Raw genomic sequence first — 15,898 nt, 5'->3', positions numbered from 1 at the left:
CTGCTGGCTCTGAAAAGCTCATTTTCAACGTCCAATGCAGAATGTGATAAAACCAGATCCAGCTACTAAAATGCATCATTCTTTTTGTTTTAGACAACATTTCATGCACTGTTAAACATGTTAAAGCAAGTTGCAAGTGAAAATCTATGTCTCTGACTGAGTTTGCATTACTGCTTATTTTGACCTCTGCTGGCTCTGAAAAGCTCATTTTCAACGTTCAATTCAGAATGTGATAAAACCAGATCCAGCTACTAAAATGCATCAAACTTTTTGTTTTAGAAAACATTTCATGCACTGTTAAACATGTTAAAGCAAGTTGCAAGTGAAAATCTATGTCTATGACTGAGTTTGCATTACTGCTTATTTTGACCTCTGCTGGCTCTGAAAAGCTCATTTTCAACGTTCAATTCAGAATGTGATAAAACCAGATCCAGCTACTAAAATGCATCAAACTTTTTGTTTTAGACAACATTTCATGCACTGTTAAACATGTTAAAGCAAGTTGCAAGTGGAAATCTATGTCTATGACTAAGTTTGCATTACTGCTTATTTTGACCTCTGCTGGCTCTGAAAAGCTCATTTTCAACGTTCAATTCAGAATGTGATAAAACCAGATCCAGCCACTAACAAGCATTTTCTTTTTGTTTTAGACAACATTTCATGCACTGTTAAACATGTTAAAGCAAGTTGCAAGTTGAAATCTATGTCTATGACTGAGTTTGCATAACTGCTTATTTTGACCTCTGCTGGCTCTGAAAAGCTCATTTTCAACGTTCAATTCAGAATGTGATAAAACCAGATCCAGCTACTAAAATGCATCATTCTTTTTGTTTTAGACAACATTTCATGCACTGTTAAACATGTTAAAGCAAGTTGCAAGTGAAAATCTATGTCTATGACTGAGTTTGCATTACTGCTTATTTTGACCTCTGCTGGCTCTGAAAAGCTCATTTTCAACGTTCAATTCAGAATGTGATAAAACCAGATCCAGCCACTAAAAAGCATTTTCTTTTTGTTTTAGACAACAATTCATGCACTGTTAAATATGTTTAAGAAAGTTGCAAGTGAAAATCTATGTCTATGACTGAGTTTGCATTACTGCTTATTTTGACCACTGCTGGCTCTGAAAAGCTCATTTTCAACGTTCAATTCAGAATGTGATAAAACAAGATCCAGCTACTAAAATGCATCATTCTTTTTGTTTTAGACAATATTTCATGCATTGTTAAACATGTTAAAGCAAGTTGCAAGTGAAAATCTATGTCTATGACTGAGTTTGCATTACTGCTTATTTTGACCTCTGCTGGCTCTGAAAAGCTCATTTTCAACGTTCAATTCAGAATGTGATAAAACCAGATCCAGCTACTAAAATGCATCAAACTTTTTGTTTTAGACAACATTTCATGCACTGTTAAACAGGTTAAAGCAAGTTGCAAGTGAAAATCTATGTATATGACTGAGTTTGCTAGACAACATTTCATGCACTGTTAAATATGTTTAAGAAAGTTGCAAGTGAAAATCTATGTCTCTGACTGAGTTTGCATTACTGCTTATTTTGACCTCTGCTGGCTGAGTAAAGCTCATTTTCAACGTCCAATGCAGAATGTGATAAAACCAGATCCAGCTTCTAAAATACATCATTCTTTTTGTTTTAGACAACATTTCATGCACTGTTAAACATGTTAAAGCAAGTTGCAAGTGAAAATCTATGTCTATGACTGAGTTTGCATTACTGCTTATTTTGACCTCTGCTGGCTCTGAAAAGCTCATTTTCAACGTTCAATTCAGAATGTGATAAAACCAGATCCAGCCCCTAAAAAGCATTTTCTTTTTGTTTTAGACAACATTTCATGCACTGTTAAATATGTTTAAGAAAGGTGCAAGTGAAAATCTATGTCTCTGACTGAGTTTGCATTACTGCTTATTTTGACCTCTGCTGGCTGAGAACAGCTCATTTTCAACGTTCAATTCAGAATGTGATAAAACCAGATCCAGCCACAAAAATGCATCATTCTTTTTGTTTTAGACAACATTTCATGCACTGTTAAACATGTTAAAGCAAGTTGCAAGTGAAAATCTATGTCTATCACTGAGTTTGCATTACTGCTTATTTTGACCTCTGCTTGCTCTGAAAAGCTCATTTTCAACGTTCAATTCAGAATGTGATAAAACCAGATCCAGCCACTAAAAAGCATTTTCTTTTTGTTTTAGACAACATTTCATGCACTGTTAAATATGTTTAAGAAAGGTGTAAGTGAAAATCTATGTCTCTGACTGAGTTTGCATTACTGCTTATTTTGACCTCTGCTGGCTGAGAACAGCTCATTTTCAACGTTCAATTCAGAATGTGATAAAACCAGATCCAGCCACAAAAATGCATCGTTCTTTTTGTTTTAGACAACATTTCATGCACTGTTAAACATGTTAAAGCAAGTTGCAAGTGAAAATCTATGTCTCTGACTGAGGTTGCATTGCTGCTTATTTTGACCTCTGCTGGCTGAGAACAGCTCATTTTCAACGTTCAATTCAGAATGTGATAAAACCAGATCCAGCCACAAAAATGCATCATTCTTGTTGTTTTAGACAACATTTCATGCACTGTTAAACATGTTAAAGCAAGTTGCAAGTGAAAATCTATGTCTCTGACTGAGGTTGCATTACTGCTTATTTTGACCTCTGCTGGCTCTGAAAAGCTCATTTTCAACGTTCAATTCAGAATGTGATAAAACCAGATCCAGCCACTAAAAAGCATTTTCTTTTTGTTTTAGACAACATTTCATGCACTGTTAAATATGTTTAAGAAAGGTGCAAGTGAAAATCTATGTCTCTGACCGAGTTTGCATTACTGCTTATTTTGACCTCTGCTGGCTGAGAACAGCTCATTTTCAACGTTCAATTCAGAATGTGATAAAACCAGATCCAGCCACTAAAATGCATCATTCTTTTTGTTTTAGACAACATTTCATGCACTGTTAAATATGTTTAAGAAATTTGCAAGTAATAATCTATGTCTCTGACTGAGTTTGCATTACTGCTTATTTTGACCTCTGCTGGCTCTGACAAGCTCATTTTCAACGTTCAATTCAGAATGTGATAAAACCAGATCCAGCCACTAAAAAGCATTTTCTTTTTGTTTTAGACAACATTTCATGCACTGTTAAACATATTAAAGCAAGTTGCAAGTGAAAATCTATGTCTCTGACTGAGTTTGCATTACTGCTTATTTTGACCTCTGCTGGCTGAGAACAGCTCATTTTCAACGTTCAATTCAGAATGTGATAAAACCAGATCCAGCCACAAAAATGCATCATTCTTTTTGTTTTAGACAACATTTCATGCACTGTTAAACATGTTAAAGCAAGTTGCAAGTGAAAATCTATATCTCTGACTGAGTTTGCATTACTGCTTATTTTGACCTCTGCTGGCTGAGCAAAGCTCATTTTCAACGTCCAATGCAGAATGTGATAAAACCAGATCCAGCTACTAAAATACATCATTCTTTTTGTTTTAGACAACATTTCATGCACTGTTAAACATGTTAAAGCAAGTTGCAAGTGAAAATCTATGTCTATGACTGAGTTTGCATTACTGCTTATTTTGACCTCTGCTGGCTCTGAAAAGGTCATTTTCAACGTCCAATGCAGAATGTGATAAAACCAGATCCAGCTACTAAAATGCATCATTCTTTTTGTTGTAGACAACATTTCATGCACTGTTAAACATGTTAAAGCAAGTTGCAAGTGTAAATCTATGTCTCTGACTGAGTTTGCATTACTGCTTGTTTTGACCTCTGCTGGCTCTGAAAAGCTCATTTTCAACGTTCAATTCAGAATGTGATAAAACCAGATGCAGCCACTAAAAAGCATTTTCTTTTTGTTTTAGACAACATTTCATGCACTGTTAAATATGTTTAAGAAAGTTGCAAGTGAAAATCTATGTCTCTGACTGAGTTTGCATTAATGCTTATTTTGACCTCTGCTGGCTGAGTAAAGCTCATTTTCAACGTCCAATGCAGAATGTGATAAAACCAGATCCAGCTACTAAAATACATCATTCTTTTTGTTTTAGACAACATTTCATGCACTGTTAAACATGTTAAAGCAAGTTGCAAGTGTAAATCTATGTCTCTGACTGAGTTTGCATTACTGCTTGTTTTGACCTCTGCTGGCTCTGAAGAGCTCATTTTCAACGTTCAATTCAGAATGTGATAAAACCAGATCCAGCCACTAAAAAGCATTTTCTTTTTCTTTTAGACATTTCATGCACTGTTAAACATGTTAAAGCAAGTTGCAAGTGAAAATCTATGTCTTTCACTGAGTTTGCATTACTGCTTATTTTGACCTCTGCTGGCTCTGAAAAGCTCATTTTCAACGTTCAATTCAGAATGTGATAAAACCAGATCCAGCCACTAAAAAGCATTTTCTTTTTGTTTTAGACAACAATTCATGCACTGTTAAATATGTTTAAGAAAGTTGCAAGTGAAAATCTATGTCTCTGACTGAGTTTGCATTACTGCTTATTTTGACCTCTGCTGGCTGAGAACAGCTCATTTTCAACGTTCAATTCAGAATGTGATAAAACCAGATCCAGCCACAAAAATGCATCATTCTTTTTGTTTTAGACAACATTTCATGCACTGTTAAACATGTTAAAGCAAGTTGCAAGTGAAAATCTATGTCTCTGACTGAGGTTGCATTACTGCTTATTTTGACCTCTGCTGGCTGAGAACAGCTCATTTTCAACGTTCAATTCAGAATGTGATAAAACCAGATCCAGCCACAAAAATGCATCATTCTTTTTGTTTTAGACAACATTTCATGCACTGTTAAACATGTTAAAGCAAGTTGCAAGTGAAAATCTATGTCTCTGACTGAGTTTGCATTACTGCTTATTTTGACCTCTGCTGTCTCTAAAAAAAACTAATTTTCAACGTTCAATTCAGAATGTGATAAAACCAGATCCAGCCACTAAAAAGCATTTTCTTTTTGTTTTAGACAACATTGCATGCACTGTTAAATATGTTTAAGAAAGGTGCAAGTGAAAATCTATGTCTCTGACTGAGTTTGCATTACTGCTTATTTTGACCTCTACTGGCTGAGAACAGCTCATTTTCAACGTTTAATTCAGAATGTCATAAAACCAGATCCAGCCACAAAAATGCATCATTCTTGTTGTTTAAGACAACATTTCATGCACTGTTAAACATGTTAAAGCAAGTTGCAAGTGAAAATCTATGTCTCTGACTGAGTTTGCATTACTGCTTATTTTGACCTCTGCTGGCTCTGAAAAGCTCATTTTCAACGTCCAATGCAGAATGTGATAAAACCAGATCCAGCTACTAAAATGCATCATTCTTTTTGTTGTAGACAACATTTCATGCACTGTTAAACATGTTAAAGCAAGTTGCAAGTGAAAATCTATGTCTCTGACTGAGTTTGCATTACTGCTTATTTTGACCTCTGCTGGCTCTGAAAAGCTCATTTTCAACGTTCAATTCAGAATGTGATAAAACCAGATGCAGCCACTAAAAAGCATTTTCTTTTTGTTTTAGACAACATTTCATGCACTGTTAAATATGTTTAAGAAAGTTGCAAGTGAAAATCTATGTCTCTGACTGAGTTTGCATTACTGCTTATTTTGACCTCTGCTGGCTGAGAACAGTTCATTTTCAATGTTCAATTCAGAATGTGATAAAACCAGATCCAGCCACAAAAATGCATCATTCTTTTTGTTTTAGACAACATTTCATGCACTGTTAAACATGTTAAAGCAAGTTGCAAGTGAAAATCTATGTCTCTGACTGAGGTTGCATTACTGCTTATTTTGACCTCTGCTGGCTGAGAACAGCTCATTTTCAACGTTCAATTCAGAATGTGATAAAACCAGATCCAGCCACAAAAATGCATCATTCTTTTTGTTTTAGACAACATTTCATGCACTGTTAAACATGTTAAAGCAAGTTGCAAGTGAAAATCTATGTCTCTGACTGAGTTTGCATTACTGCTTATTTTGACCTCTGCTGTCTCTAAAAAAAGCTAATTTTCAACGTTCAATTCAGAATGTGATAAAACCAGATCCAGCCACTAAAAAGCATTTTCTTTTTGTTTTAGACAACATTGCATGCACTGTTAAATATGTTTAAGAAAGGTGCAAGTGAAAATCTATGTCTCTGACTGAGTTTGCATTACTGCTTATTTTGACCTCTACTGGCTGAGAACAGCTCATTTTCAACGTTTAATTCAGAATGTCATAAAACCAGATCCAGCCACAAAAATGCATCATTCTTGTTGTTTTAGACAACATTTCATGCACTGTTAAACATGTTAAAGCAAGTTGCAAGTGAAAATCTATGTCTCTGACTGAGTTTGCATTACTGCTTATTTTGACCTCTGCTGGCTCTGAAAAGCTCATTTTCAACGTCCAATGCAGAATGTGATAAAACCAGATCCAGCTACTAAAATGCATCATTCTTTTTGTTGTAGACAACATTTCATGCACTGTTAAACATGTTAAAGCAAGTTGCAAGTGAAAATCTATGTCTCTGACTGAGTTTGCATTACTGCTTATTTTGACCTCTGCTGGCTCTGAAAAGCTCATTTTCAACGTTCAATTCAGAATGTGATAAAACCAGATGCAGCCACTAAAAAGCATTTTCTTTTTGTTTTAGACAACATTTCATGCACTGTTAAATATGTTTAAGAAAGTTGCAAGTGAAAATCTATGTCTCTGACTGAGTTTGCATTACTGCTTATTTTGACCTCTGCTGGCTGAGTAAAGCTCATTTTCAACGTCCAATGCAGAATGTGATAAAACCAGATCCAGCCACTAAAATACATCATTCTTTTTGTTTTAGACAACATTTCATGCACTGTTAAACATGTTAAAGCAAGTTGCAAGTGAAAATCTATGTCTATGACTGAGTTTGCATTACTGCTTATTTTGACCTCTGCTGGCTCTGAAAAGCTCATTTTCAACGTTCAATTTAGAACATTATAAAACCAGATCCAGCCACTAAAAAGCATTTTCTTTTTGCTTTAGACAACATTTCATGCACTGTTGAATATGTTTAAAAAAGTTGCAAGTGAAAATCTATGTCTCTGACTGAGTTTGCATTACTGCTTGTTTTGACCTCTGCTGGCTCTGAAAAGCTCATTTTCAACGTTCAATTCAGAATGTGATAAAACCAGATCCAGCCACTAAAAAGCATTTTCTTTTTGTTTTAGACAACATTTCATGCACTGTTAAACATGTTGAAGCAAGTTGCAAGTGAAATTCTATGTCTCTGACTGAGTTTGCATTACTGCTTATTTTGACCTCTGCTGGCTGAGAACAGCTCATTTTCAAAAACAATTCAGAACGTAATAAAAACCCGATCCAGCCACAAAAATGCATCATTCTTTTTGTTTTAGACAACATTTCATGCACTGTTAAACATGTTAAAGCAAGTTGCAAGTGAAAATCTATGTCTCTGACTGAGTTTGCATTACTGCTTATTTTGACCTCTGCTGGCTCTGAAAAGCTCATTTTCAACGTTCAATTCAGAATGTGATAAAACCAGATCCAGCCACTAAAAAGCATTTTCTTTTTCTTTTAGACATTTCATGCACTGTTAAACATGTTAAGGCAAATTGCAAGTGAAAATCTATGTCTATCACTAAGTTTGCATTACTGCTTATTTTGACCTCTGCTGGCTCTGAAAAGCTCATTTTCAACGTTCAATTCAGAATGTGATAAAACCAGATCCAGCCACTAAAAAGCATTTTCTTTTTGTTTTAGACAACATTTCATGCACTGTTAAACATGTTGAAGCAAGTTGCAAGTGAAATTCTATGTCTCTGACTGAGTTTGCATTACTGCTTATTTTGACCTCTGCTGGCTCTGAAAAGCTCATTTTCAACATTCAATTCAGAATGTGATAAAACCAGATCCAGCCACTAAAAAGCATTTTCTTTTTGTTTTAGACAACATTTCATGCACTGTTAAACATGTTTAAGAAAGTTGCAAGTGAAAATCTATGTCTCTGACTGAGTTTGCATTACTGCTTATTTTGACCTCTGCTGGCTGAGTAAAGCTCATTTTCAACGTCCAATGCAGAATGTGATAAAACCAGATCCAGCTACTAAAATGCATCATTCTTTTTGTTTTAGACAACATTTCATGCACTGTTAAACATGTTAAAGCAAGTTGCAAGTGAAAATCTATGTCTCTGACTGAGTTTGCATTACTGCTTATTTTGACCTCTGCTGGCTCTGAAAAGCTCATTTTCAACGTTCAATTCAGAATGTGATAAAACCAGATCCAGCCACTAAAAAGCATTTTCTTTTTGTTTTAGACAACATTTCATGCACTGTTAAATATGTTTAAGAAAGGTGCAAGTGAAAATCTATGTCTCTGACTGAGTTTGCATTACTGCTTATTTTGACCTCTGCTGGCTGAGAACAGCTCATTTTCAACGTTCAATTCAGAATGTGATAAAACCAGATCCAGCCACAAAAATGCATCATTCTTTTTGTTTTAGACAACATTTCATGCACTGTTAAACATGTTAAAGCAAGTTGCAAGTGAAAATCTATATCTCTGACTGAGGTTGCATTACTGCTTATTTTGACCTCTGCTGGCTGAGAACAGCTCATTTTCAACGTTCAATTCAGAATGTGATAAAACCAGATCCAGCCACAAAAATGCATCATTCTTGTTGTTTTAGACAACATTTCATGCACTGTTAAACATGTTAAAGCAAGTTGCAAGTAAAAATCTATGTCTCTGACTGAGGTTGCATTACTGCTTATTTTGACCTCTGCTGGCTCTGAAAAGCTCATTTTCAACGTTCAATTCAGAATGTGATAAAACCAGATCCAGCCACTAAAAAGCATTTTCTTTTTGTTTTAGACAACATTTCATGCACTGTTAAATATGTTTAAGAAAGGTGCAAGTGAAAATCTATGTCTCTGACTGAGTTTGCATTACTGCTTATTTTGACCTCTGCTGGCTGAGAACAGCTCATTTTCAACGTTCAATTCAGAATGTGATAAAACCAGATCCAGCCACAAAAATGCATCATTCTTTTTGTTTTAGACAACATTTCATGCACTGTTAAATATGTTTAAGAAATTTGCAAATGAAAATCTATGTCTCTAACTGAGTTTGCATTACTGCTTGTTTTGACCTCTGCTGGCTCTGAAAAGCTCATTTTCAACGTTCAATTCAGAATGTGATAAAACCAGATCCAGCCACTAAAAAGCATTTTCTTTTTGTTTTAGACAACATTTCATGCACTGTTAAACATGTTGAAGCAAGTTGCAAGTGAAATTGTATGTCTCTGACTGAGTTTGCATTACTGCTTATTTTGACCTCTGCTGGCTGAGAACAGCTCATTTTCAAAAACAATTCAGAATGTGATAAAACCAGATCCAGCCACAAAAATGCATCATTCTTTTTGTTTTAGACAACATTTCATGCACTGTTAAACATTTTAAAGCAAGTTGCAAGTGAAAATCTATGTCTCTGACTGAGTTTGCATTACTGCTTATTTTGACCTCTGCTGGCTCTGAAAAGCTCATTTTCAACGTTCAATTCAGAATGTGATAAAACCAGATCCAGCCACAAAAATGCATCATTCTTTTTGTTTTAGACAACAATTTATGCACTGTTAAATATGTTTAAGAAAGTTGCAAGTGAAAATCTATGTCTCTGACTGAGTTTGCATTACTGCTTATTTTGACCTCTGCTGGCTGAGAACAGCTCATTTTCAACGTTCAATTCAGAATGTGATAAAACCAGATCCAGCCACAAAAATGCATCATTCTTTTTGTTTTAGACAACATTTCATGCACTGTTAAACATGTTAAAGCAAGTTGCAAGTGAAAATCTATGTCTCTGACTGAGGTTGCATTACTGCTTATTTTGACCTCTGCTGGCTGAGAACAGCTCATTTTCAACGTTCAATTCAGAATGTGATAAAACCAGATCCAGCCACAAAAATGCATCATTCTTTTTGTTTTAGACAACATTTCATGCACTGTTAAACATGTTAAAGCAAGTTGCAAGTGAAAATCTATGTCTCTGACTGAGTTTGCATTACTGCTTATTTTGACCTCTGCTGGCCCTAAAAAAAGCTCATTTTCAACGTTCAATTCAGAATGTGATAAAACCAGATCCAGCCACTAAAAAGCATTTTCTTTTTGTTTTAGACAACATTGCATGCACTGTTAAATATGTTTAAGAAAGGTGCAAGTGAAAATCTATGACTCTGACTGAGTTTGCTTTACTGCTTATTTTGACCTCTGCTGGCTGAGAACAGCTCATTTTCAACGTTCAATTCAGAATGTGATAAAACCAGATCCAGCCACAAAAATGCATCATTCTTGTTGTTTTAGACAACATTTCATGCACTGTTAAACATGTTAAAGCAAGTTGCAAGTGAAAATCTATGTCTCTGACTGAGGTTGCATTACTGCTTATTTTGACCTCTGCTAGCTCTGAAAAGGTCATTTTCAACGTCCAATGCAGAATGTGATAAAACCAGATCCAGCTACTAAAATGCATCATTCTTTTTGTTGTAGACAACATTTCATGCACTGTTAAACATGTTAAAGCGAGTTGCAAGTGAAAATCTATGTCTCTGACTGAGTTTGCATTACTGCTTCTTTTGACCTCTGCTGGCTCTGAAAAGCTCATTTTCAACGTTCAATTCAGAATGTGATAAAACCAGATGCAGCCACTAAAAAGCATTTTCTTTTTGTTTTAGACAACATTTCATGCACTGTTAAATATGTTTAAGAAAGTTGCAAGTGAAAATCTATGTCTCTGACTGAGTTTGCATTACTGCTTATTTTGACCTCTGCTGGCTGAGTAAAGCTCATTTTCAACGTCCATTGCAGAATGTGATAAAACCAGATCCAGCTACTAAAATGCATCATTCTTTTTGTTGTAGACAACATTTCATGCACTGTTAAACATGTTAAAGCAAGTTGCAAGTGAAAATCTATGTCTCTGACTGAGTTTGCATTACTGCTTATTTTGACCTCTGCTGGCTCTAAAAAGCTCATTTTCAACGTTCAATTCAGAATGTGATAAAACCAGATGCAGCCACTAAAAAGCATTTTCTTTTTGTTTTAGACAACATTTCATGCACTGTTAAATATGTTTAAGAAAGTTGCAAGTGAAAATCTATGTCTCTGACTAAGTTTGCATTACTGCTTATTTTGACCTCTGCTGGCTGAGTAAAGCTCATTTTCAACGTCCAATGCAGAATGTGATAAAACCAGATCCAGCTACTAAAATACATCATTCTTTTTGTTTTAGACAACATTTCTTGCACTGTTAAACATGTTAAAGCAAGTTGCAAGTGAAAATCTATGTCTATGACTGAGTTTGCATTACTGCTTATTTTGACCTCTGCTGGCTCTGAAAAGCTCATTTTCAACGTTCAATTCAGAATGTGATAAAACAAGATCCAGCCACTAAAAAGCATTTTCTTTTTGCTTTAGACAACATTTCATGCACTGTTGAATATGTTTAAAAAAGTTGCAAGTGAAAATCTATGTCTCTGACTGAGTTTGCATTACTGCTTGTTTTGACCTCTGCTGGCTCTGAAAAGCTCATTTTCAACGTTCAATTCAGAATGTGATAAAACCAGATCCAGCCACTAAAAAGCATTTTCTTTTTGTTTTAGACAACATTTCATGCACTGTTAAACATGTTGAAGCAAGTTGCAAGTGAAATTCTATGTCTCTGACTGAGTTTGCATTACTGCTTATTTTGACCTCTGCTGGCTGAGAACAGCTGATTTTCAAAAACAATTCAGAATGTGATAAAACCAGATCCAGCCACAAAAATGCATCATTCTTGTTGTTTTAGACAACATTTCATGCACTGTTAAACATGTTAAAGCAAGTTGCAAGTGAAAATCTATGTCTCTGACTGAGTTTGCATTACTGCTTATTTTGACCTCTGCTGGCTCTGAAAAGCTCATTTTCAACGTTCAATTCAGAATGTGATAAAACCAGATCCAGCCACTAAAAAACATTTTCTTTTTGTTTTAGACAACATTTCATGCACTGTTAAAAATGTTTAAGAAAGGTGCAAGTGAAAATCTATGTCTCTGACTGAGTTTGCATTACTGCTTATTTTGACCTCTGCTGGCTGAGAACAGCTCATTTTCAACGTTCAATTCAGAATGTGATAAAACCAGATCCAGCCACAAAAATGCATCATTCTTTTTGTTTTAGACAACATTTCATGCACTGTTAAACATGTTAAAGCAAGTTGCAAGTGAAAATCTATATCTCTGACTGAGGTTGCATTACTGCTTATTTTGACCTCTGCTGGCTGAGAACAGCTCATTTTCAACGTTCAATTCAGAATGTAATAAAACCAGATCCAGCCACAAAAATGCATCATTCTTGTTGTTTTAGACAACATTTCATGCACTGTTAAACAAGTTAAAGCAAGTTGCAAGTAAAAATCTATGTCTCTGACTGAGGTTGCATTACTGCTTATTTTGACCTCTGCTGGCTCTGAAAAGCTCATTTTCAACGTTCAATTCAGAATGTGATAAAACCAGATCCAGCCACTAAAAAGCATTTTCTTTTTGTTTTAGACAACATTTCATGCACTGTTAAATATGTTTAAGAAAGGTGCAAGTGAAAATCTATGTCTCTGACTGAATTTGCATTACTGCTTATTTTGACCTCTGCTGGCTGAGAACAGCTAATTTTCAACGTTCAATTCAGAATGTGATAAAACCAGATCCAGCCACAAAAATGCATCATTCTTTTTGTTTTAGACAACATTTCATGCACTGTTAAATATGTTTAAGAAATTTGCAAGTGAATATCTATGTCTCTGACTGAGTTTGCATTACTGCTTGTTTTGACCTCTGCTGGCTCTGAAAAGCTCATTTTCAACGTACAATTCAGAATGTGATAAAACCAGATCCAGCCACTAAAAAGCATTTTCTTTTTGTTTTAGACAACATTTCATGCACTGTTAAACATGTTGAAGCAAGTTGCAAGTGAAATTCTATGTCTCTGACTGAGTTTGCATTACTGCTTATTTTGACCTCTGCTGGCTGAGAACAGCTCATTTTCAAAAACAATTCAGAATGTGATAAAACCAGATCCAGCCACAAAAATGCATCATTCTTTTTGTTTTAGACAACATTTCATGCACTGTTAAACATGTTAAAGCAAGTTGCAAGTGAAAATCTATGTCTCTGACTGAGTTTGCATTACTGCTTATTTTGACCTCTGCTGGATCTGAAAAGCTCATTTTCAACGTTCAATTCAGAATGTGATAAAACCAGATCCAGCCACTAAAAAGCATTTTCTTTTTGTTTTAGACAACATTTCATGCACTGTTAAATATGTTTAAGAATGGTGCAAGTGAAAATCTATGTCTCCGACTGAGTTTGCATTACTGCTTATTTTGACCCCTGCTGGCTGAGAACAGCTCATTTTCAACGTTCAATTCAGAATGTGATAAAACCAGATCCAGCTACTAAAATGCATCATTCTTTTTGTTGTAGACAACATTTCATGCACTGTTAAACATGTTAAAGCAAGTTGCAAGTGAAAATCTATGTCTCTGACTGAGTTTGCATTACTGCTTATTTTGACCTCTGCTGGCTCTGAAAAGCTCATTTTCAACGTTCAATTCAGAATGTGATAAAACCAGATGCAGCCACTAAAAAGCATTTTCTTTTTGTTTTAGACAACATTTCATGCACTGTTAAATATGTTTAAGAAAGTTGCAAGTGAAAATCTATGTCTCTGACTAAGTTTGCATTACTGCTTATTTTGACCTCTGCTGGCTGAGTAAAGCTCATTTTCAACGTCCAATGCAGAATGTGATAAAACCAGATCCAGCTACTAAAATACATCATTCTTTTTGTTTTAGACAACATTTCTTGCACTGTTAAACATGTTAAAGCAAGTTGCAAGTGAAAATCTATGTCTATGACTGAGTTTGCATTACTGCTTATTTTGACCTCTGCTGGCTCTGAAAAGCTCATTTTCAACGTTCAATTCAGAATGTGATAAAACCAGATCCAGCCACTAAAAAGCATTTTCTTTTTGCTTTAGACAACATTTCATGCACTGTTGAATATGTTTAAAAAAGTTGCAAGTGAAAATCTATGTCTCTGACTGAGTTTGCATTACTGCTTGTTTTGACCTCTGCTGGCTCTGAAAAGCTCATTTTCAACGTTCAATTCAGAATGTGATAAAACCAGATCCAGCCACTAAAAAGCATTTTCTTTTTGTTTTAGACAACATTTCATGCACTGTTAAACATGTTGAAGCAAGTTGCAAGTGAAATTCTATGTCTCTGACTGAGTTTGCATTACTGCTTATTTTGACCTCTGCTGGCTGAGAACAGCTGATTTTCAAAAACAATTCAGAATGTGATAAAACCAGATCCAGCCACAAAAATGCATCATTCTTGTTGTTTTAGACAACATTTCATGCACTGTTAAACATGTTAAAGCAAGTTGCAAGTGAAAATCTATGTCTCTGACTGAGTTTGCATTACTGCTTATTTTGACCTCTGCTGGCTCTGAAAAGCTCATTTTCAACGTTCAATTCAGAATGTGATAAAACCAGATCCAGCCACTAAAAAATATTTTCTTTTTGTTTTAGACAACATTTCATGCACTGTTAAATATGTTTAAGAAAGGTGCAAGTGAAAATCTATGTCTCTGACTGAGTTTGCATTACTGCTTATTTTGACCTCTGCTGGCTGAGAACAGCTCATTTTCAACGTTCAATTCAGAATGTGATAAAACCAGATCCAGCCACAAAAATGCATCATTCTTTTTGTTTTAGACAACATTTCATGCACTGTTAAACATGTTAAAGCAAGTTGCAAGTGAAAATCTATATCTCTGACTGAGGTTGCATTACTGCTTATTTTGACCTCTGCTGGCTGAGAACAGCTCATTTTCAACGTTCAATTCAGAATGTAATAAAACCAGATCCAGCCACAAAAATGCATCATTCTTGTTGTTTTAGACAACATTTCATGCACTGTTAAACATGTTAAAGCAAGTTGCAAGTAAAAATCTATGTCTCTGACTGAGGTTGCATTACTGCTTATTTTGACCTCTGCTGGCTCTGAAAAGCTCATTTTCAACGTTCAATTCAGAATGTGATAAAACCAGATCCAGCCACTAAAAAGCATTTTCTTTTTGTTTTAGACAACATTTCATGCACTGTTAAATATGTTTAAGAAAGGTGCAAGTGAAAATCTATGTCTCTGACTGAGTTTGCATTACTGCTTATTTTGACCTCTGCTGGCTGAGAACAGCTCATTTTCAACGTTCAATTCAGAATGTGATAAAACCAGATCCAGCCACAAAAATGCATCATTCTTTTTGTTTTAGACAACATTTCATGCACTGTTAAACATGTTAAAGCAAGTTGCAAGTGAAAATCTATATCTCTGACTGAGGTTGCATTACTGCTTATTTTGACCTCTGCTGGCTGAGAACAGCTCATTTTCAACGTTCAATTCAGAATGTAATAAAACCAGATCCAGCCACAAAAATGCATCATTCTTGTTGTTTTAGACAACATTTCATGCACTGTTAAACATGTTAAAGCAAGTTGCAAGTAAAAATCTATGTCTCTGACTGAGGTTGCATTACTGCTTATTTTGACCTCTGCTGGCTCTGAAAAGCTTATTTTCAACGTTCAATTCAGAATGTGATAAAACCAGATCCAGCCACTAAAAAGCATTTTCTTTTTGTTTTAGACAACATTTCATGCACTGTTAAATATGTTTAAGAAAGGTGCAAGTGAAAATCTATGTCTCTGACTGAGTTTGCATTACTGCTTATTTTGACCTCTGCTGGCTGAGAACAGCTCATTTTCAACGTTCAATTCAGAATGTGATAAAA

Source organism: Danio rerio, chromosome 23 (genome assembly GCF_052040795.2).
Source record: "Danio rerio strain M-AB ecotype USA chromosome 23, GRCz13ab, whole genome shotgun sequence".
In the NCBI taxonomy this organism is placed as follows: Eukaryota; Metazoa; Chordata; class Actinopteri; order Cypriniformes; family Danionidae; genus Danio; species Danio rerio.
The sequence above is the reverse complement of the archived record's forward strand: the minus strand, read 5'-3'. Positions refer to the sequence as shown.